A 23,582-nucleotide genomic window follows, 5' to 3' on the forward strand; every position below is an offset into this window, starting at 1 on the left:
GCCAATGTACGTCTTTCCTTCAGCTTCAGTAGGATTATTCATTTTCCTTCAATTACTGAGTCTTAAAAGAGTTGTAAGTAGAAGGCTGTTTGTAAGCTGTTTGCTCACCATTCCTTTTTTGTTGAACAGTTAAGTAAACCGCGCTAGATAATTATTGTTTTCCAAGAAAAGAACCATGGAGCAAATCTGCACATGGACAAGCTGGCATGTCTCAGTGTCAGCCTAAGCAAATAGCTTTTTTTTTTTTTTTAGTGATTCCGGGTTGTTCTTTCAAGTACAAAAACCAATTGCCAGGAATATCTCAAAACTTGTAAGTTTCATTTTGTTAATTGATTCTTTATTTTGTCAATGAAGCTTCTCTCCGTGACATCCACAAGATGTTGGATGGTTTCTTCTTTATACTACATTTATATTCAGCAGTATTCCACATTAATCCATGTAATAAATTTTTGTAGATTTGAAGTTGCTGTGGTTTTTTCCTTCATAATTGGTGCATCTATTGTGCAGAAGTGATATTTTTCTGCTATGTCCTTGTTAATTATAACTCTAGCCTTCATTTACATAATAAACTTTTTGGGGCAATTTCTTCAGTAACATTTCATGGCTAATAGGAAGCAATTTGCTTTCCTTTATTAAGTACATTAAAACTTCATGCCCCAGACATCACTGACTGTAAACATTTGATTCTGCTCAAATTTAATGCACCAAGGCATTTTGCTCTGCCATATTAGGTTTATTTATGTGCTATGTTCTGGATTGTTAGCTGCTAATGAGACTTCAGCTCTTATTGCTCCGAGGCCTGAACACTAACCTCATTTTAATGAGTTCATTATTTGCTGCCTTCTGAATGGAAGACAACAAATTTTCCTTTTAATTAAAGGTCAAAATACCTCTGGCTAAGAAAAGTGAAGAGGTTATCAAATCCTTAGAGAAAGTAAAAGAATGACTTTTTCTGATTTTGATGCCAAGCATGGGTAGGCCAAATTGAGGTAAAAGATATTTCTCAGGGGACTGAAACTCCAAATCTAACTAAGCTAAATGGCAACAACACTAAAACATGGTGGCTAGCATTTCCAAGATGTGGTAACCAACACCCACCATCCAGAAAAAGAAAAGAATAAAAAGCAAAAGCAACAACAAAACGAAGCACAAAAAAAACCCACTTAAAGTTGGCCAAATAATTAAAGAGGTTTTCTTTCTAACTCAGAGGTCCTTGTGGATCAATACTGCTACTAGAGTATGAGTCCTTGTTAGCATGTGTGGTGATTTATAGGGTGCAGAGGGCAGATACTGGGTGAAGTGAGTCAACAAAATTAATCTTATGTTTCTTCTCATGGAAAGGGAGGCAAATGTGATCAGTGCTGGGGGCTGTTTGTAGTGAGAGAGGTATATGCAACTCGGTGTGTATGTGTGTGCATATGCAAGTAAAAGGGATAAGTGAACCCCTTCTTTGAAAATACATTGCGGAAATTTTAGTTAAATGAAAAAACAAAAAAGATTAATTACAGGAATTAACATGTAGCCTGTATTCTTTGTTGTGCATTTGATACCTGGTTACCATCCTAACGGCAGCCTAACCTAGAATTAGATTGATTCATGTACCTCTTGTGTGAGAAGCTGCTCATGTCATAGGTAGTGGTGTCAGAGATGTGAAGAGCATTTGTGAAAGGACTGGTGTCTGTGTGAACAACTGGTGAAAACTGGTTAAAATTTGTTTTTGGAAGAAAATCCTAATGTTTTGTGAAACAGACATTGTTTAGGACAAAACCTAAAATTTTCAAAAATGCCTTATAACAGCTCTAAACATTGATTCTGCAAAGACAAACCAAAATTCCTTACTTTTGCAGATGCTTCCCTGAAGCAATGTGAATTTTTTAAACTAACAAAAGCTCAAGAACTTAGTAACTAGAGATTCCCATCTCTATGGCAGGGATCTCTGTGATCGAGTTGTCCAGAGTCCCCAGTGTGTGAGGCATTTTACTCACTAGATCTGCCCAAACTGAAACCTGGTCCCAGATTACTACAAAGCCTGTCCACATGGTTGCATTACGTGGAGAAGGAATGAAAAAGGACACGGTTTTTCGTACAGTGTGGAAGGAAATCAGGGGAAGGAGGGGAATGTAGATATTTTTTGCTTTTCAATGTGTCTATAACTTACTGTCATCTTGAGTTATATTATTTCCGCTGAATCATACTGGGAAGCATTTCTGATGTGGAGGATGTGCCTCTGCAGGCATCCTATGGCCAAGGTTATGTAGCCCCATCACCATCTCTGAGATATGACGAAGAATCTTGTCAAAAATGGGCTAACTTCCCATTACTCAAAGTCATAATTCATTTGGGAATAGAGCCTAAAGTTCCAGTGCTGCAGTTTTTTCTCTCTTTAATGTGTTTGTGGGCATAAAAAAGTATATATGCTACATATATATGTATTATTATTTATTTATATGTACTGAAGATAAAAAATATAAGCAAATATGTAAGTGTAGATATTCTTTTGGAGAATATCTTCCTTTATATGATGTTTATATACACTGCTTAGCAAAGAGGACTTTTATTTGGGTCACGTTGGCCAGAAGGGCTAAGGAATCTGTCCTTTGAGATGCAAAAAGTAAGGCATGGGCAAGGCCCTGTGCAAAGTGATCTAACTTTGACATTATCTCTGCTTTGAGCAGGGGCTGACACTCGATTACCTCCAGAAATCTCTTCCAGCCTGAATTATTTTAAGGTTTAGTGAAACTTTGCCCTGTATTTTTCACTTCAAGATAGTTTCTTAAAGCTCCTGTTATACATACTTGCTATTAATACCAAGAAGTGTTTTTATTTTGTTCTGAACATCTGTCTTTAATGCTTTTGCAGCTATATAGCTTGAGGTTCATTTACCAGCTGTTCGGTGCAGAAATTTGCTGGTGGTCTGTGGAAAGATGGAGGATAACAAAATAGTAGTTCTGCTCCTGATTTCCAGCTGTAAATGTGTACGAAAAAATAGCAGAGCAGCGTTTCTTTCCACTGCAAGCAGATGTCATCAGGATGTTATGTTTGATTGCCTCTTCCTGTTCTCGTTTCCTCTCCAAAATCTGTGCTAAGAAAAAATCTGATACCACCTCTTTTAGTCTTGGCAATTTTCAAAGCCAAAGCAATCTTCATAGCACTGGAAGATAGCTAATCTCTGTAAGCATTATAGGGCTAGAATGAAGTAGCTAGTTTCTCAGAGGAAAACTGAATTTGAAAGAAATCATGAGCAGCCTAACATCGCCAACAGATTTACTTGCAAGGCCAAGATTCTAGGTTCTAGGTTCCTCAGATTCACCTTTTGTTTAGAACAGTAAAATTCTACTGTGAGGAGTAGAATCTCATCTGCTGCACCTATCCTTCTACAAGGACAACAGAGTGGTGAATTTGTAACCCCTGTGAAGCTGTCATTGATTTCTGTGTGGTGAAGATTTCAGCCCACTTCCCATTTTTATAACAGAACTTTCATAGAAAATTCATTAATACTACAGAGGAGAGATTATACAGAGTTAACATTGTTGACTTGCTAGATCTTAAAAGCGGTTTAGGTGATAAAGTCAGTCAAATCTTTAATGAGATTTTAAAATCACTTACACTATTTACCTTATGCCAAAACTGATTTGAACAGAAGTTAACCAGACGCCTGATCAATGTGCAGCACTTGACCTCACTGATTTTCTTTCTCTGTTATGGCATTTTTCACATAATGCAATATACAAATAATATGATTCCAAGTACTGACTGCAGACCACTCACCACACCCAAGGAGATGAGCAACACTTCAGCCACAAATACAGTTTTGTGAGATAGGACTTTACTTCTTTCCTTTTTTCAGATTTATTTCTATGGAGTACTATGCTAAACTGTAGCTCTATATAAATAATTAATAGGAAGGTCTCTGAACACAGCCAGCTCTGTCTGCAAATCTATTTTTTTTATTATAGAGCTATTACTTGAGTCTGTTCAGCATTTCCCATGAGTAGCTGTCTTAGTGTGAGGTCTGGGAGGATATGCGGGTTTTTTGAAGCAATAAAAAAGCCATGTTTTGCACTCATATGTAATATGTTTATTGTAAACAAAAGAATTTATTTTTTTCTTTGTGAGTGGAATGCCCAACTTGTCAGATCTGTTTCTGCTATTCTTTCACAACCCCATCCTAAAGTCAGAAGACTGTCAGAAGTCTAATTGCACTTAATTCAGCACAGAGGAATGCATCCATTCCAGTAAAGGTTTAGCTGCTTTCAGCTGAATAAGATGAATGGGGTGATATTGCAGCAAATTTACCAGCTACTCACAACTGTCTAATAGCATTGTTTGAGAATTCAGAAAGCAGCTTTTGGTGTGGTGTTCCTGGAGCGATGATGCCATGGCAGTGACACAGAAACACTGAGAGAGCCTTGGCCAAATGCATACCTGTGTACACAGGCAAATAGCCAAGGTATCTTCAGTTCCTTGCCCTAGGAAAGGGAATTCACAGCCAATAGTCTGGTCACTTAGAAGGTCTAGCAACAAAAAGCTCAAAGAGGGATCAAGGGAACAGTCTAATGGGGGTGAAGTGTGAATTTCAAAACAAAAAGCATTAATGAAAAGCAGGGGAATGCAATCCTTTCCAATTCTCCAGCAGGACTTGACTGGGGAAGACCAAAGGCATTGGGTACAGGAGTAACCTGCAGATGTATGGTTGAAATAGCTACCTATTTCAACTGATTGCTGTTTTGTGTCAATGTTGTCTGCAGAAAAGATGTATGGACGTTTGGGAAATCACTGAGGGTCTTCAATATTGATCACTACTGATGCTGAAGGATTTTTTAGAAATATTAAACTGGTCCATTGACAAATCATGGAAAGAGAAGAGCCAGCCTGTGCCAAGCTGTGGGCATTCCCTGTGCCCATAGGGGCAAGGTGGACTCCTGGCACTGGTCCAGCTGCAGAGCAAGTCCCTCCTATTGGGTTGCATGCAGCCTGTAGCAATTAAAATATTCACATTCAGCAATCTGTACTGCAGCAGACTGTACCATGTCACTCATTGAGCTGCATGTGGCTAATAGTAAAACACAGAGATTTACAGTTTTCCTTCAAGAAGGGCTAATGCCATGCAAATAAATTAAAAATAAAATAAAATAAAATAAAATAAAATAAAATAAAATAAAATAAAATCAGTCTCCCCATCTTTCAAACAATGCAAATATACAGTGAAGGCTGAGTAACACTAATAACTACACTTTCTTTCAGTTGAATATTTTTTCACTTTTTTCTTGATTATTGAGAATTGCTTCTTTGCGCAAAAATACAGCAACAAAAAACTATTTGGTGTGTACTCAGTAGTTTTAAATTATTTAAGAGCTAGACTAATGGAGGCCACCTTATCGGTCTTCTTTAGTTTATGGATTTGGATTTACTGAGGTTTGATCTGATTGGGCTTTTGCTCCTTTACTGCCATCGGAAATCATTTATTCTGGTAACCTCGAATTCTTTCAAATTCTCATTGCAGACCTTTATCTCAAAATTCTGAACTTCTACCTACCCTGAATAAAATTTGTACTTCGAATTTACTGCTTAAAACCTAGCCGATGTAGTTGTTTTTTAGTGGAATTAAGGTTTGGTTTTGTCTTGTTTTTTAAGCACACATTCAGTCATACTCGAGCTTGGAACAGAGGTGGTGTTTTCAAATTTGGTCTGTCCTTCAGTTTTTAGAATGGGCGTTTGTGTGATGGTGGATATAAGCAGTGGCTTCTAAGAGGGTGCCTCCATTTGTATAAATCACAGTCTTCTAAAACTTGAGTCTCTTTGATGCTTTTTGTCTGTGACAAGATAGTTATAAAATCACACTCTCCGCATGCAAAGCTTTTCAATATCATTGTATTTCTTATTGTTAGTTGCTGTTCTCCTCTACAACCTCTACTGAAGTGAGTGAAATCTAAAATCATTCACTCCCTTCTACTGTCCTTACACATTACTACTAGCACCTATACCAGCTGTGTCTGTGGGTTCTTATACTTTTCCATTTGCAAGTTGGTCCATTGCCATTCTCTCTGAAAATCAGAAACCAGTCTAAGGCAATGGAACACTGGGGAGCATCAACTTCAGCAGAGAGCTGCTGCCAGGCAGGCACAGCATTTCTGCTAATTACAGATCCCTGAATCCCTGTGGACTGCATAATCACAGAGGTAGTCCCAGAAGCATTGGAGATAGGTGGGAGCAATAAGACAGGCAGCAGACATTGTCCTTTTCAGTCCAGCCCTGCTCATCTATTTCACTGTGTTGTTCTTGGGGGAGAAAAAGATGGATCCTGAATGGGTAGAAAAAGTCATATTTTCTTGCACTCTAAGTTAGAACATCACTTTCAGCAAAGTTGTAACTTTTCTCTGGAATATTTCTTAGACAAAGTAAGTAATACATTAAAATTGGGGAAGGTGTGTCTTTAAATATTTCTCAAGTTTCTTGACAGTATTACAAGTGAAATATGTGTATCTCACAGTCTTTGCATTTATTTCCAATGATCTTTTATTTTATGGAAAACCCATTGTGTAGTTAATCAACATGTTAGTTTTATAGATCCTCTTTTATCTTCAGTTGTTTGCAGTTTACACATCTGGCTGCAGTATGTAGAAAATGTAACTGTGCTAGAACTGGAGTCCCTACAATGAAGTAGTAGATTTACATGAATCTGCCAACACAATGATTTTCTTCACTCTTTAACAAAAGTCAGTCTCACTTGGAGACTCCCCTCAACAAGCTTTCCCTAGAAGGGCTGCGGAGACTTCTGTGCCTTTATTGGTTACTCTGAAAAATGCAGTTTGCGAAATCTTCATGGGCACAGAGTACTTTGAAAATCACTAGAATTAAATGTTCTTCATAATACTTCTGGGCTGTTTGCTACTTCTCTAGCAGAGCTTAACTTTTTTCACCCTCTTGCTTCTTCATGATGCTGTCTTGCTTTATCTAGGGAGATCACTTCGATGTTTGATTCTGTTTGTTGGCTGGAATTGGAAGTTTCTGTAAAATGGAAGGGGAATTGAAAAGGCAATGTTTTTGCTTTTTGTCACACTAATTTCCTTGACCAGAGTTCATGAAGGCCATGCTATCTCTGCCATGTCCTACAGGTTTCAAACCTAGAGCAAAATAAAGCCTATTTTGTTTTTGAAAATGACTTCAAAACCCCTCCAGGCCTGAAAATCCTCCTGCTTAAAATTGCTTTATTATCCTTCCCAGTACTTACAGGCAGCATAGGAGATTGTCCAATGACAAAATCTGGAAGATTCAAAGCAAAATGGCATTGCCAATAGCAAGTTTGCTAATCCTTTTCCTTTCACACTCTGATAATGTTATTATTCTATTCAGTTCTCTCAAATGGTAATATCAAAGGCCAATACATTCTCCAATAAACTCAAGCCAGATCATCAAATGTAGCTGACAAGTTTGAAATGAACCGTTTTAGATGTTCCAGTAGGTTACTTCATCATAAAAGCAAGTAATTTTAGGTAAAATGGAGAACAAATCTCTACAAACTAATAGCCAGAGGAAATGTGTCAGGTTATAGATGTGCAGTTAGAAAGTATTATCACGCTCTTTCAAAAAGAAAAAAAATATTGTACCTAGAGCTAGAGTACCTAGAACTGAAGTACTGCAGGTTTTTTTTATTTTTATTTTTTATTATTATTTTTTGTTTGTTTGTTTGTTTTCCAGATTTGACTTGATTGGAGATACAGGGGGACAAAAAAACGCACAACAGCAAGAAAACCTCATTTTATTGAGGTATTAAAGCAATGCACATATTGTCCCAGAGCATGAAGGATTATTTTAGCACTTCTAGTGACTACTGAGGAAGGAAACTTCTGATAGCTGAGTCCTTCAGTCTGGCAGCAAAACCAAAGACAAATCCATTGGCAGCAGGTAGGTATAGGCTTCTAATGGTTGTGACAGATGAAGGTGGATACCTAAACTGATGGATGAGATCTTGTTCCCTATGTTATTTAGGACGTCAGGACAGTCCCCTTTGGCCTTCCCAGTTCACCCTTTCATAGGTGCCCATCAAACAGGCACATTCTCAGCCACTGAGCTAGCCACCAGCCTGGCTTGCACGGCTCTGGAGGTGACCCTAAGCAAACGGAGCTGCTGTTGGTGGGAGGTCTGGCATGAAATTTTAGCCAGCAGAGAGTAAAAGAGGATTTGGATGACTTTCCTAGTGTTTGATGGAGCTCATCCCTTTCTAGGTACTGCTAAATCATTCTTGACAGGGATGTTTTATCCCCAGGGCTCCTAAAACTGCTTCTGACAAGCAACCTTTTTTGCTGTTGGAATGTGTTGAATTTCCCCAAGCATTGTGCATCTTTGAAATATTTCCTGTTAGAGAGGTATGCTTGTTCTCTGTTTGAGCTCTTCAATCCCTGCTTTTCTAAATTACACAGGAAGAATAGTGTGCTATGCCATTAGTACGCAACATGAATTATTTGTAAGGAGAAGTAAACATTTCCAGAAAGCATGTTTTAATCAGAGGTTGTTTACTGATATCTTTTACTACTCGTTGGATGATGTCTGTATTTGAATGGTAAAATAATTTTGAAATTTCTTACTGTTTTCACCAACTGTTCATTTGTATCAGAACTTATTCTCATAGTATATAAATCTTCTATAGTTCATAATTTTGGCTGGAAGATTGAAACCACACCTTAGAAGAAGAGTATGTCTTCCAAGCACAAAGTGTGATGACAGTGATAATATACTGAAAATCTGTGTTGCTGAAGTTTCTGAATCCTTTCATAAACCTTACAGTATACATACATATACTTCTGTTTTCACATCAGTGAGGACATCAGCTGTTAATCTTCATGGTGAATAACTTACTCTCAGGAACAGTCAAGAAGGCTCACCAGAATATTAAATACCATCATAAAATTACTTTAGAAAATGAAAGATGCACAGAAAAGACAGGGAGATTGTTTCTTTCTTTCTTTCTTTGTGATTTTTGTTTTCTTTAAAAATATTCTTATTTTAAAGCTCTCATGCACATAGCTGGTAGGCTGAAAGTAGCATTACTGAGCCAGATAACTTTTAAATCTTACCACTTTAAATCTTAGTCATTACAGGTAGCGTTTTTCTCTCTAAATATTCCCATTGAAAACAGTGTAGGCACTTGCAGTGTAAAATATGATTTCATGTAACTTAGGTTCATTAAACTGTGAAAAATATATTCAGCAAAGTATATGCCTTTTAATTACAGGCGTTACACTAAATTTCCAGTCATTTCTGGAGAGGTGCTATTAGTCTCACAGCTGTGGGGGAGTGCCATAATTATATTTTATATGGGAGTAGATGCTTAGAAATCATAAATACTGGATTGTTCTGATAGGTTTCATTTGGCTAATGCTCTGCTACCCAAATGGGATTGTTTGACAAGATATACGTGCAAATTCTGAAAAGAATTTGCAACTATAAGATGAGAACAAAAATAGGTGTTATTTTCCATTGTGGAAAATCTTCCTTTTGCTTAAGCTCTTCCTTAGACTCTACATTCCCCCTCCTTTGCAGCTCCTCTCCTCTTTCAGCGTGTTTCATGCTCAGGCCTTTTTGGTTTGAGGTTTTAGGATCAGCAAACAGCCACAGAATGAGTGAAAAGAGAGTATTTCTGTGTAAGGGGATTCAACTGTTTTATAATCAGTTTGCTGGTAGAAAAGATTAGAAAACTGATTTCAGTTGTTCTATGCCAAACCTTTTCCAGCCTTCTTGTGTAGTGTAGATGTACACATGCACATTTGTGTCTGTATGTATTGCAGTGAATTGTAGTCTTTTCACATTCACAAGCTTGACACGGGTGTAACACAGAATATTGTCCAGTACAACAGTTGAAAAAGCAAGTTATGAAAAAAGCAGTTATGGAGGTACATGATTTAGCCAAGAATTTTCCCACAACACATTTAGCCAGTTAAATGGTTTCAAGTGACTTTACTCCAATCTGGTGAGTAGTAAAAGGATAGTTGATCAGCACCATCAACTTGTACCATCATGTGAACATGTTGAGTTTTTGCTTATGCTTGAGTTTGAGTTTGGAGAATGCCCTGTGGAGTATACAGGGGCTGGCTGGGTGCACTCATGCCCTAACAATGCGAACCATAACAGTAATGGCAAAACAGTAACAAACTCTCTTTACTAAAGACACTTTCTTTTTTCCTTGGGGCTTATCGCACTTTAATATCAACAATCAATACACAAAAGACAAGAAAGGAATTTTCCCTTACCCTCAAGAAATCTTGGGCAGAGAGAAAAAAAGTAGCTTGAATGTAAAGTAATGTTACATCCTTGTCTCAGCCAAGGTCTTTGAAAATTTCTAAGCTTCCCTCCAGCATCTTATTACATTTGTGAAGTCAATGTGTGTATCAGCTCAAAATGATTCCTTATATTAGGTAAACAAATCACACCATGTCATTAGTCCAAGGCTTTGCCTCTTGTTGCTCAGCTTTGGAACGGACCTGCTGCCTGAAGGCAGAGGGTAAAGCCTTTCCAGTCTATAACAGACCGGCCCTCTAGCACCCACTTCACAATGTTTACACCAGTGATGGGTAAGAGTGCATTTCCTGATAATGTGTCCAGCACATTCCCAGTTAGAAGAGAAATAGCAGTGAAAGCATATGGGAAGCCTTATTCCCTTTCCTAATAACAAATACAATGGAATTACACTTTATAATAACACAGAAATATTTGTTTATGATGCACATAAATCTTGAGCTATGCTGTAAGGAAGACACATGCAGAGCTTCTATATTAAAGAATTCACATTCTGCAACTGAATCTTTTTTTTTTTTTTAATTTGCTTTTATTGTTAACCATGTACAATATAGTTTCAGCAGTTTACGTGTCTGGACCTTCATTAATCATATTCTAAATTAATTATGTTATAGACTATCTAACCTGTATCAATTACAAATAAGTATAAATTAATGTTTATTTATTCCTGTATAGTTCATTAACTTCCAAACATCTGTGATAATTTGATGACAAATCTACTGTAAAGATTTTACAAAGGAGGTTTTCCATCCCTGTAGCCCTTAGGGACACAGTATTACAGGAAAATGGTGAGAACACAACCCTCCTCCAGGGTCTGCTTTGACTTTCTTCCCTTGAGCCATTCTCCCACATTCTGTACTTTACTAGGCTGCTTTCCCCTTGGGATCCCATAGCCTCCTTCTCATCTGTGATTCCTGCCTTATTATTCTCCTTGTGCACTTGCAGCATTAAGCAAGGCAGATGTCATAGGTCTGGCTTGACTTCCAGACTGGAGTTTTTTGTGCCTGCTTATAGCAGGAGGAGAGGGACTCAAGAACTCTGAGGTGGCCAGACAGGACCATCTGAGGATCACAACTGGAGCTGCTTCTGCAGAGAATATTTTTGAGGCCAGCCTCTTGATATTTAAATCAATATCAAAACTTCTACCACCTAAAATAATCCTGAGCTTGGCTTTATGTCTGTGCTATTAATGAGCAGACTAATGTTCAGGCCTATAGACTTGTGAGGAGCTTAAAAACCCAGGGAATGGAAAATTATACTGAGACAAACCCTGTTGAAACAATTGGACCTCAACCAAAAAAGCACTTGTGCTTTCAAGAATCGCTAACAGTTTTAAGAGCCAATATTTCATGAGTTTCAGGGAAGGGAAGCAAATACTGTATGCTGTCAACAATGTGAATTCAAATATTCTTTATATAGTCTTTACTCAAAGCTCTGATGTTTTGAGGTCGAAAACATAAGTCCTTGAAGCCTATGACTTTGATTCAATCTGATTCAGTCAATGCAATTCAACTATAATATCAAGCGAACTTTTAAAGATTGCTTAAATGTTGACATTTTTGATTTAATATGCGATGTAAAAGTTAAAGTAATGATTCTGGCTTTTACGTGAAATGAAGAGGCAGTACAAAACTGAAATACCCATTTTTTCTGGGGTATTCTCATATTAAAAATGTCTCTCAACACACTGTGAATTATTTTCATTTTTAATTTCTGGAAGAACAGCAATTCCAAAGCTGCATTTAATTATGATTTTTTGAAATTATTTTTTTTTAATATTCTTCAAATCATTCACTTTCTCTTCAGTCTGCCAGAGCAGATGAGTTAACAGAATGCCATTTTGTTTAAATCTCATTCCTGTGGAACATTCTGCATTTAATAAATCAATATTCTGCCATGGGAAACTGTTTCATTGGAGAAGTCCAAATTGATCAAATAAGAAGAATAAAAACTTCATTTTCCCCTGCCTTGCCTCTTTGCAGTTACAGAAGGTGTTTTCATCCCTTTTGTACAAGGATAAATAAAAGGGTAAACAGGTTGGAAAGAAGGAAAGCTATAATCCTAATCTTCAAATCTAAAAGGAGCCAGAAGTGGGATAATGCCTTTTTCATTCAACATTGCTGGCCACAGAAATGGACAAACTATTCCGACCTCAGGTGGGAAGGACACCACGCTGCCTGGGCAGTCTTTCTTTGCCAACCTTAACCAGAATTACTTGCTGTACCCCATACTATTCAATAATTAGTGCTGGAGTATCAAATCAGAAAACCTTAATCCATGCGCTATTTTGCAATAAATCAAATCCTTAAAAAAAAACACTTTAGGAATTTCTGGAGTGTTTTTACTCATATTGGTTTTGTAGAAATTTTGAATTACTTTTTTCAGATTTTTGTTTATTTTGAAAATAAAATGCAATTATGGTTAAAAAAAAGTTTTTTTTTTTTTTCATCCTGTCATTACTTGAGATAAATTCTTAACTTTTATGAAATATTTTGTATAAAATATTGCAACTTTCTAAGTTATCATTTTTGTATTTAATTTCTCTATTACAGGCACAGAATTTTCGTCTACAAGTAATGACACATTATAATATCATGACATGAGATTATTTAGTGTTTCAAATCAGCCATGAGAGAATGAAAATAATCCTTATTTAATTTTAGCAACGAAAAATCATTTTCATCTGAATGTCATAGAATTAGTAAGATTTTTTTTACAATGTCATTTTCAATGAGAGAAGAAAAAAACAAGAACTTTTAAAATGCATACAATTTTAATATTTGAAAAGGCGTTTAGCATAGGCAGGTCCTGTGCTGATTAATCTCATAAATACTTACAACACTTGAATCTAGGAGCACTGCATATTCTGCCACCGTTAAGAAGATTAAATGTATAGAGGTGTATTAGTTTATTAGGACAGTGTTTCCAGAACAAAAGACTGCCACCTTTCTCTGGGTTATGATGCTCTATGGATAACAGTTCTCAAATAACTTTTACTTCTTTTATCTAAGTAAATCTCTGGAAAAGCATTGCCTTGTGCATTTGGACCAGGGGAATAGCTTTATTCTTCTCACCTTCCGCGTTTATGCAGTAATTGTGTTTGCTGTCTGCTGAAAATGATTACAGTTCGATACAGAGCCACGCTACATGCATGTGCATCTCTTCAGAAGGGTACCGCTGTGCTTTTGGAACTGGCACTGTAAGAGAGATGTAGATAGCAATGCTAAGAAATGTGCAGATAGATAAGACATAAAGGCCACAAAACGAAAATGAAGGATAAGCTGAAACTGATATTGGCATCCTGCTATTGAACTGAGAATGGGCTGGCAGTAAAAAAGCAGGGAGATTTAATGGAGAACCTTGTTGCTTCTAGCATGTGTGCAGCAGTAAATAAAAACAGACCTGGTGAGTGAGTAATCTGTACTGGCAGCAAAAACACATGAAAGAATTGAGAGTCTCTGAAGGGGCTCAAAGTAGCTGTGCAGCAGTGATTGCTGCAAAGAGAGTCAGGGTGCCCTGTTCAGCAAAGCAGGGGGCTGCATCTGACACATGTTAATATCCAGACCCTAGCAGGTCCTGCCATGCATGCACACATTACACAGCAAAGAAAGAAAATGAAGTGGTCTTACAAAACTCCTAAGCAAGGGGGCTCTGGGATCTGTGGAAGGGGAAGATTTTTCAGGAACCTCCCAGCACTGCAGTGCATTTTCACTAGTTTATGACTTCTTGTGAGTACTGCAATTTGCTAGCTCCACATAACAGCTCTGTACTTTTCCTCAATAGGAATATTTCCATTCAAATGGAAACAACAGAGGCAGATGAAAAAGAACTTTATACTTGGGGCTGAAAACACCAATTGGCCCACGCTGAGACATGAGCAGTGACACAAGCCTATGGGATTGAGCCCGATGATGGAGAACGTAGTGATTTTTCAGCTATTTCAAGTTCATTCTGCTATACATGAGGGCTGCTCTGAAAGTAATGTCTCCTATTCTGCTGGCCCACATTGACAGTATGGCAGTAGAGCCTGAGCCTTCCCACCTCTCTTCTATTCTATTTTCTCTTCTATTTTGTCTCCATGTGGGGCAGCCTAGCAGAATGATGTCTTACATGGAAGTGCATACAAAGCAAAGGAGAGTCATTGAATTCTTCCATGCAGAAAAAAAAATGACAGCCATTGACATTCAATGGCACTTACTGAATGTTGATGGAGTCCAAACAATGAATGTGAGCACACTGAGGTGATGGAGGTGTGTTTCAGCAGTGATGACAGTGGATCACATCCACTGGTGCAGATATTTATGAGTGCTGCATGCAGGCTCTTGTTTGTCACTAGTGAAAATGCATAGCTAATGGTGGTGACTGTGTTAAGAAGCACTAGTTTGTAGCTGAAAGCTTGCTCTGTCAAATAGTGCTGTTCTGCTCTCTGTATGTGCTGTAGTTTCCACGGAAACAAATAGGAGGCATGATTTTCAGAGTGACCTTGCTATCTTGGCAATGATATGAGAAATCTGGATTCAATTGAAACCATAATGTGCAACTGAACTTGCACATAGAGATGAATGGATCAGCATTCGATACTGACAGTGTGGTGCATACTAGTCTTATTCAGGAGCTATAAGCCTGGAAAGTAAACCATTGGCTATGGATGCCAAGATTCTTAACATCATCCTTTGAAACTGCATTGCCCCAGGCTCTGACATAAGAATCTGAGAGACAAAAACTGATGTCTAGGTCCTCTAAATGTCTGTCTTCCCAAGAGATCTCACAGATGGTGAAGAGTTAATCCATGTCTTGCCCTGGTGTTCTTGATTTTAAACTCAACATTCTTGCAGGTGATTTCCGCCTCAACAAAGCGTTTTGCGCTGTTGTTTTGCCAGTGCTCATAGATAAAAAAGTGACACTGAGGTCTAGCTAGACTGCATCTGATGGAAAACCACAATGCATCAGGCAGGTTTATTATACTTTGTGCTCTCTTGGCAAATTCTGGATGCTTTGCTATGCATTCTCTTTTTTAGCTTGGCCAGTTGACATGGACACAGAATATTATTTGGTGTCATAAACATAAAATGCATAATGATTTTTTCATCAAGTTTGACTCTGTGTGTCCTTACAATCACTGCAGAAAAAAAAGTCAATAAACTGTCCAACGCATGGAAATCCCCTTTGGCAGTAAAACAATTATATCAAATTGTCACTATTTAAAATGTTCAATGAAATCACTCTTCTTTGTTGTTTGTCTATTTCTTAGACTAGCTGCATGTAAAATTTCCTAACTAAAATAGTTTCTTGAAAAGTGAACTTCTCCAGATGAATCAAAGTATTTGTATGCAAAGCTCTATTCTCCAACAGACTGCTGAAAGCAATATATGATTCACTCTAACGATTCCAAGCTATGCATGACTCATGTTGAAGAATGGAGTCAGAAGGTCATTTGTTCTCAGGTCTCTGTGAAATTATTGGGACTCTGTATGTGTCCAGAGGAAAAGGAAACCATTATGAAAAGTATCCAGCCTTTTGGAGAAAGCCTGTCTCCCAGCAGAGAAAGTCTTTCTTTGGAGCAAGTCTATCTCCTGACAGACGAACATGCAGCTCAATGAAAGCAATACTCGTATACCAGTTTTTGACCACTGTCATTTATTTTTCTGAAAGGAAACAGGAGCTTTGGTTTGAAGGTTATCCTATTATCTGCTACCACTATCTGTAATGACTCACCAGTTTTGAAGTTCTGCACACTGATATGCAGTATCTTCAGGAATTATAACTAAGAGTCCATTTACTAGAATTTGATTTTGGACTTCAGAGTGATTCTGAGCCCAGAATCTGACATGCTGCTCACACTAGTCTCTTCTGCTGCCCTCAGGGATTTGGTACATTTTACTTAAAAGCTCTTACACTCTTCTGCCACTGTGATAAGAAGACAAGTAGAGACTTGCAACATTAGAAATAAAAGTATTAATTGTAGGCATCTATGACCACATTAATAGAAGAGACAAAAAAAAGTCATAAATTTGTGTGGACATATGCATATATGTGTAGATATGTATCTATCTAAGAATTCAAAACCAGACACAAACGAACATTTGTTTTCATACTGTATTGTGTCTTAAAGGTGTACAAAAAATTGCCAGTTAATTATTGCTGAATATTTTTAGTATCAACATACTCCTTCTTATCTTTGAGTTTTTCTGTTCTCTCATTATTTTGTCCATCCTTCTATTCAGTCACTTTTTCTGAACATTTGTGTTTTCAAATTGTTTAAATAATACAAATGATATTAATAATTCTAGATTGAGATGGAAAGACAATGGTGCAATTGAAGTTGCTTAAGTAACACCGCTGGTAAAGCAACTGCAATGCATATAGGACATTCATAGTAATGTGCTTTTTGTTGCATCAGGTGCTTTTAAGGCAATAATTATGACTGCTTTTTACGTCTGCATTGGCTAGCCTTTTTTGAAAGGTATTCCATCACTTACAATACTGTTTTATCATACAGGGAACAATTGTTAGTGCACCTTTTTAAATAACATGCGTTGTTTTAAAACACACGTTACTGTAGGCCTCTTGAGAGGTTGATATAAAGCAGCCACGCTTTTTAGCTCTTACTGATTGCCTAAATGCCATGAAAACAAATTAAATGAAATTAAATGAAGCTAAATAAAACAGAGAGAACAACATACATCTTCAAAATACATTCCAGTATGACACATCCTATGACTGCAGAAGGCATTCAGGAAATAGGTGTGAACTTAGGAAACTCACAGAATGGTTGACATAAGACTGTGTCACATAATAACAATGCTAGGCACAGGCTGTGAGCACTCGCTCTTGCACACTTAATGAACTAGACTAAAGAGCCCATGCCCTTTCTACATGTTGAAATGTATTGTTCTGTGTTTGTTTGTTTGTTTGTTTAAGTCAGAATTCACTATGTTTTGAACATTAAACTATCTACTTCTTACAGCTGCTCAAAAAGCTGTAAAATTAAGGATTTTAATCTTCTTTTTTTTTTTTTAATTTGTTTTCTTGTTTTGTGAAAGCTTTTTCTTGAAAAAAAAGTCTGTTTTCTGAGATCCTCCCACAAGCAATATCAAAGTGCACTGCACAAAAGTCAGTGTGATCTCTGGGAAAAGAGAGGTATTCTTAATATGTGAGATATGTGGAAGCAATGTAATTATCTAAATGAACAGGGTGAAAGTACTAGACAATTGGAGTTTCTTGACCTCGTTTTACAGTAAAAATACAGTCTTATGCTGAAGACCTATCATATCTTTAATGGGAAATCTATAACATGAGAGAACCCCAAATCTATTATAATTCAGATAAGGTGCCTGGGCAGACAGTCAATCCTCCAGGCTGCCAAAGAGAAAAATAAATGTTTTGCTGACAGCAAAGAAATTGTGTTTTTTCACTATGTCAGTGCTGAAACTGTGAATGAAAGAGCAGTCTTTACTGAAACCAAAATTAGAAAAGAGCTGAAGTATAAAATGCTTTGTGTGATGTTTCTAGACAAGGCACTTGAGCACTGTTCAACACTGGACAGAAGGAACAGGGAGACTCAAGAGATATCAGCAAGGAAAATATTGAAAGATCAGTCATCTCTGCTGATGTAGAATGGCATAGAAACTCCAATTTAAAAAAAAAAAAAATGGGTTGCTTGATTATTAATTTTTTCTTATAATGCATTCTCAACTGCTCTTAAAATTCATTTTTTAAGTCTTTAAGATCATCCAAATGGAAACTTCTGAATTTCTGTTCATTGTGTTCTTCACTGCCATTGTCAAGTGCTTTAAAGGGTGTCGTGGTGGTAATACTTAGGCTGTAATGACTAATGCTCAGCTGTCTGCTCTGACTTCCAATGCTTGTGCATCTTCTGCTTTCAGTTTGTCCCTGTTGTTGTCCATTGATGTGGTTACTTTATTGGCAGGAGTTTATTACTATAGAAGGATGACAGGAATGGCTAGTATATCTCACATTATCAGAAAGGAAATGGTTGCTTCAACTTTTGCTGAAGGTAAAAGACACAGATGAATTAACAATCAAAAATAAGATTTGTTTCCAATTCCTATCTACAGCATCAGGAATTTTAGATTTTGGGGATTGATTTAGGGAACTGATAATGAGTACATTTGGAACTAAGTGGAGGGAGATGGAAGTATTTGGCAACTGCAACTTCTATCATCATCTCTCCACAGTTGTGCTTGAATTCCAGGAAAGGAGGGCATCCAGAGAAAATCTGTAGAAACCTGGGTCAGAAATTCAGTTATCCATTATTGTCCTCCCAGACTCCTTTGTCTGCTCTTGACTACTGCTGCAAAACTTCTATGGAAACTTGGGCATACATTGCAAGACATAGATTGGGCATACATTGCAAGACTTTGTATTTCTGCAAAGGGACGCAGAAATACACTATTGTCTGTTCTCAAACAGAGCTTCCTTATCCACATGCCTGGATTGGATTCTTGCTATCAATCCTAAACAGCATGTGAGGGAAGGGATTCCAGCAGAACTGAAGCAGAAATAGAGTATTGGTCCACAGCAGCTTATTAAATTCCTTCCTTCAAAAGTTGAGAGTTTGCATGAACATGTAGCACACAGTATTACCCATCCTGCGTCCACCTGCAGCTTTTTACTGAATACTGCTCTGTTATACCTGATAATGTGGCCCAGAAATTTCTAACCATTCTATCTGAAAGCAATTTGCCTTGCAGAAAAATCAGAAAAAGCATATGCTAGAGAGATTCTGTTATTGAGTGTAGACTCCTGCTGAGCCAGTACTCTTTAATTTGGAATTATCAGAAAAGATGTGACTCCAGCATGAGTTCTTGTCTTTAAAATACTAAAATGAGCAAGAAATCACACCTTTTAAGTGTTCTAGGCATTTTAATGATGGTTAAAGTCAAAGGCAAAGTGCAGACTTGTGGAAGCGAGGAGGTGTCAGAGATTAATGCTTTTTTTTTTTCCTACTGAAGTGAGTGAACTGAAGGTTAGAGCAGGAGAATGGGGGAGAATACAGACAGGTTATTTGATGCTGCTAGGAAAAGCAGAGCCCACACCCAGGTCAGAACACATAGGACAATAACATTGCTCCATCATTTTATTACATCTCAGCACAAGGATGATCCTTGTGCAGCAATTAGAGGCAACAGAGAAAAGGGAAACATAACTTTTAGAGAAAGGGGCTTTGTGTCCTGTTGGTATTATGTTGAAAAATTTCTCTGCTTATTGGCTTCAGCTGGGAAAGCAAGGGAAGCAGGTGGCTTGCTCTTGAGAGGGTCCACCTGGAAGAAGCTCATAGAAGGGAAGCTGTTCTGCATTTTGTTTATTTATTTACTTTAGGTGGAAGAATGTTTGCTTTTAATGTGATCTTGGAGGGTTTTTGTTTGTTTGTTTGTTTGTTTGTTTTTAATTTGTGCTATTTTAAATGATTGTTTCCAGATCAGAAAGTGTGGTTTGGGAGGGTGTTGAAAGTTTCTTCGTGGTTGCTCTGGGCTTTTCCTAGGTGAGTATAAATTATATATTTTGCAACTTTGTACAATAACAGTAGCAAAGGAAAATCCTTCATGAGATCTCACTACCTGTTTGAGTAATGCTACTGTTTGTGCTCACTTATAAAGAAATTTAAAGATAAACATTCTGTATTCTTTCTTTGTGGCAACCTCAGAGACTGCAAAAGCAGATATTTCTAGTTGTTTTTGCTAAACCACTGATGCCTATCATAGACTCATCATACGGTCAGGAGCTGAAATAATTTGTAAGCACATGAATTCAGTAATTCTGCAAAGTAACTGAAGAGTTCTTGAGTCTTTCGCCTTCTAAAATCAAGCAGAGAGATAATATATTGGCAGAAGGGAAATAGAGGAATTCATTTGTAGGGGCTCACTGAGCTCAAGATAGATCTCTGCAAAGCTTGGGAAAATAGCTTTCTGTGGCTCTGCTGAGTTCCTGTTTAATTACTTAGCCAGATATGACCTTGCACAACTTCTGTAATACAAGGGACTAGGAGATCTTTTGTGGTAAATAGAGCCCATAATAACTCTGTTTTCTAATCTCTGTTTCTCTAGCTGATGCCACCCTTTATAAAACTATATATATATCCTCGAAGCACCTAATTGAGGAAAGGCTTTGTGAGAGAATAAAAACATTCAAGTTGCAGAAGTAATTACACAGGAACAGTGTTACTAGTCTTTTTATTGCTACATATGAATACTGTTATCAAAAAACTCATTTCTAGTCATGTGTCCTTTGGATTGGCAGTTATACACTTGGTCACTGAGAGGAAATTCCTAAGAGCTTGAATAGACTGATGTTATTTGACTGTATTTTCAACATGGTTTTGGAAGAGTGCATCTGTTTCCAGTTTTCTTGCATGCATCTGGGAATATGGTGCATATAAAAGCATTCCCAAGCAACACTAGTGTCTATGGCACCTTAAGAGTCTAACAGAATCCCAAATAACTTTGCAGAGTAAATCTGTGCCAGCTCTAATGACAAGTGCTATGAACTGAAGGAATTGAAGAAGTAGCAATGTGGCATAATTCAGTGAATTGTACTATGCTGAGAAACTTCTTCATTACAAACAGCACTTCATGTTTGTTTTTTGTGTGTTTTTAAAGTACTGTATAAATAAGTCCATGTTGGAGATGCTGATGCTGTAAACATCTGTTACAGGAGATAGGATGAAATGAATGTTGATATACACAAAACTGTTCATACAGACTATGATTTTTGTGCTGAATATACCTGAAATATGCAGCTCGGAAAAGAAAGGAAATGGTCTAAATTTTTTGTTTGTTTCCTATTCAATGTTTGTTCTCATTGAACAACATAAAGAGCCTGTACAATTCTCACAGAATCATAAAGGTTGGGAAAGACCTCTAAGATCATGTAGTCCAACCATCCATCTACCACTGGTACTGTCCACTAGACCATGTCCCTCAACACAACGTTCAACCTTTTCTTGAACACCTCCAGGGATAGCAACTCCAGTGCCTCCCTGGGCAGCCTGTTCCTGTGCGTCACCGCTGTTTCTGAGAAGAAATTCTTTCTCGTACCCATCCAACCTCTCCTGACACAAGTTAAGGCTGTTCCTTCTCATCCTATTGCTGTTACCAGGGAGAAGAGGCCAACCCTCACCTCACCACAATCTTTTTTCAGGCAGTTGTGGAGAGCCATAAGGTCTCCCCCAAGCCTCTTTTTCTTCACAATAAACAATCTCACCCTCTCAGCCATTCCCCATTGGACCTGTGCTCCAGACCCCTCACCGGTTTCATTGCCCTTCTCTGAACGTGCTCCAGGGCCTCAACATCTCTCTTGACACAAGGGGCCCAAAACTGAACATAATACTTGAGGTACAGCCTCACCACAGATGAAAATGGAGGAATCGCCTCCCTGCTCCTGCTTTCACTCTTGCAATACACATACAAGGCAAGCACAACTGTTGCCTCTGTGTGTCACCTCCATGTATTTCGTGCCAGTCTCCAACTGTGCTGTGGAAACACGGCCCCCTTTGAGCAGGCTTGTCACAGTGCTTAACAATATTGACATTGCTTAAGTATTAGCCTCCTAAACATTGTTTTCCTTTGCTATTTTGTGTTTTGACCAAGGAGGCTGCTTTGTTGTGAGAAGTGAAGCCAGGCTCACTGGCTCTTAATTGCTTTCTTTCCCAAGTGACTTCTGAGATTTTCCTCTAACTCACTGTAATTATCTTTCACTGTAAACTAACTAAAGTACACCCTGATTTTTTTTTTTTTTGTCATATTCATTAGCAAGCATTCTGTTTTGAATGCTACTATATTCTGAGAATGTCTAGTCTGATTTGAAATGAAAGCTTGAGTTTGACATGCAGAATAGTAACGGATGGTCAAGGTGCAGAATCTCTTTATATGGAGCATCATCTAAAAGAGAAAGAAATTATCCCTTCCAAAAGTATGCCTGATGGGGAAGTCGATTCTGAGCATGTGCCTGCAAAAGATGTCTCACCATGGTTTGTGTTTGTTGTGTGATTTCTTCTCTGAGACCAAGAGAGAATTTATCCTGTGAATGATACTATTTGTAGTATTGCAATGGAGATGGGCTCCTTGTTTAACACTTGAGAAAGGTAGGAACAATGAAAGCTTCCCTTCAAAACTTGACTTGAATATAATCCATAAAGAGAAGTCTCAACATGCTTATTGTTATTACTATTAAAGTCTGAAGCCTAGCAGATCCTTTCTCTTGTTGTTAAGGTATTCAGTGTTCTGGACTATTCAGTTTTCAGATGGCTGAATGTGTGCAGCATACAGAGGTGATGCTAAATGCTCTTAGCAGCTAGAATTCTGACATTCAGCTCCTCACATAAGCCCTCAGATCTCCAGTTTTGTCCTGTACCTCCCATAAAGAATGATGATGGGACATGGCTGCTCTGCCAAGCATAAGTGAAATGTTTGTCTACTAGCGTTGTTGATTTCTGGATGAAAAAGGAAAATGATATGGGGCTTTTCTTGGGGCTTGGAGATTATTTCAGATGACAGTATGGTTTGAATTTACAAGTGTCTTGATGTGGATGTTCTGTTCAAGTAATAGGGACTTCTTAATCAATGTAGATAAGGCTCTAAAAGCTGTGTGTGCAAAAAGCTCCACTTGGAAAAACTTGTTCCACAATTGCATTTTCAGCTAATTTCCTCTTTTAGATGGGCCCTTTTTCAGTGGGTTTTATCATACATTTCTTCAGAGGAAACACTTGATCACTTAGCTTGTGCATAGCGCTTGGATCACAAGACACCAGGAATATCTAATGCAGGCTCTTTAAGTGTCTGGATGCTGCTCTGATGATCTATCATACTCCTGGTTTGATTAATAGTTTTCCAATGTTTTATTTGTATGAAACTACTCTTTTTGGAGGCTATTATATCACTCTCTTAGTGATCCAGATGAGTTGGCAGGCAAATGTAAAGCTCATGGAACTGGAAATAAGTATTAAGAAACAAAATAGATACCTAGGTGTTTAAAAAAAAAAAAAAAAAAAAAAAAAAAAAGAAAAAACAGTGACCAATTTATTGGTCACAAAAGCAGTAGAGTATTTACATGAAAATTCTATAATAAAGGCTAGAGAATGTAATGTTGCATGCTTAGGAGCTTCAGTTAATATCTGAACATGATTCTCATGCATGTGGAAAATCGCAATAAAGTAATTTTCATGCAGTAGACTTCTGTCTATTTGTGCAGTATAGACTTCTGTCTATTTACCTCTTTAAGTCTGCATGTCTTCCTATAGTGCATGCACTTTTAAGAATTAATCTAAACAA

At 37.6% G+C, this 23,582-nt stretch overlaps 1 protein-coding gene and 1 long non-coding RNA gene across 5 annotated transcripts in view; one reads left to right on the forward strand and one right to left on the reverse strand.

Moving 5' to 3' along the window:
- NDST4 (N-deacetylase and N-sulfotransferase 4) overlaps positions 1–23,582 on the reverse strand; it is a 158,185-nt gene that overhangs the window by 63,372 nt on the left and 71,231 nt on the right. The window lies entirely within an intron of this gene.
- Positions 7,710–23,582, forward strand: part of LOC122157062 — a 245,839-nt gene continuing 229,966 nt past the window's right edge. For both annotated transcript variants that reach the window (XR_006167765.1, XR_006167766.1), the window contains exons 1-2: positions 7,710–7,905; positions 19,735–19,798. This is a non-coding gene — a long non-coding RNA (uncharacterized LOC122157062). The remainder of the gene's footprint in view (positions 7,906–19,734; positions 19,799–23,582) is intronic.

Source organism: Centrocercus urophasianus, unplaced genomic scaffold, assembly GCF_019232065.1.
Source record: "Centrocercus urophasianus isolate 14NV4802_14NV808 unplaced genomic scaffold, USGS_Curo_1.0 seq_13, whole genome shotgun sequence".
NCBI lineage: Eukaryota > Metazoa > Chordata > Aves > Galliformes > Phasianidae > Centrocercus > Centrocercus urophasianus.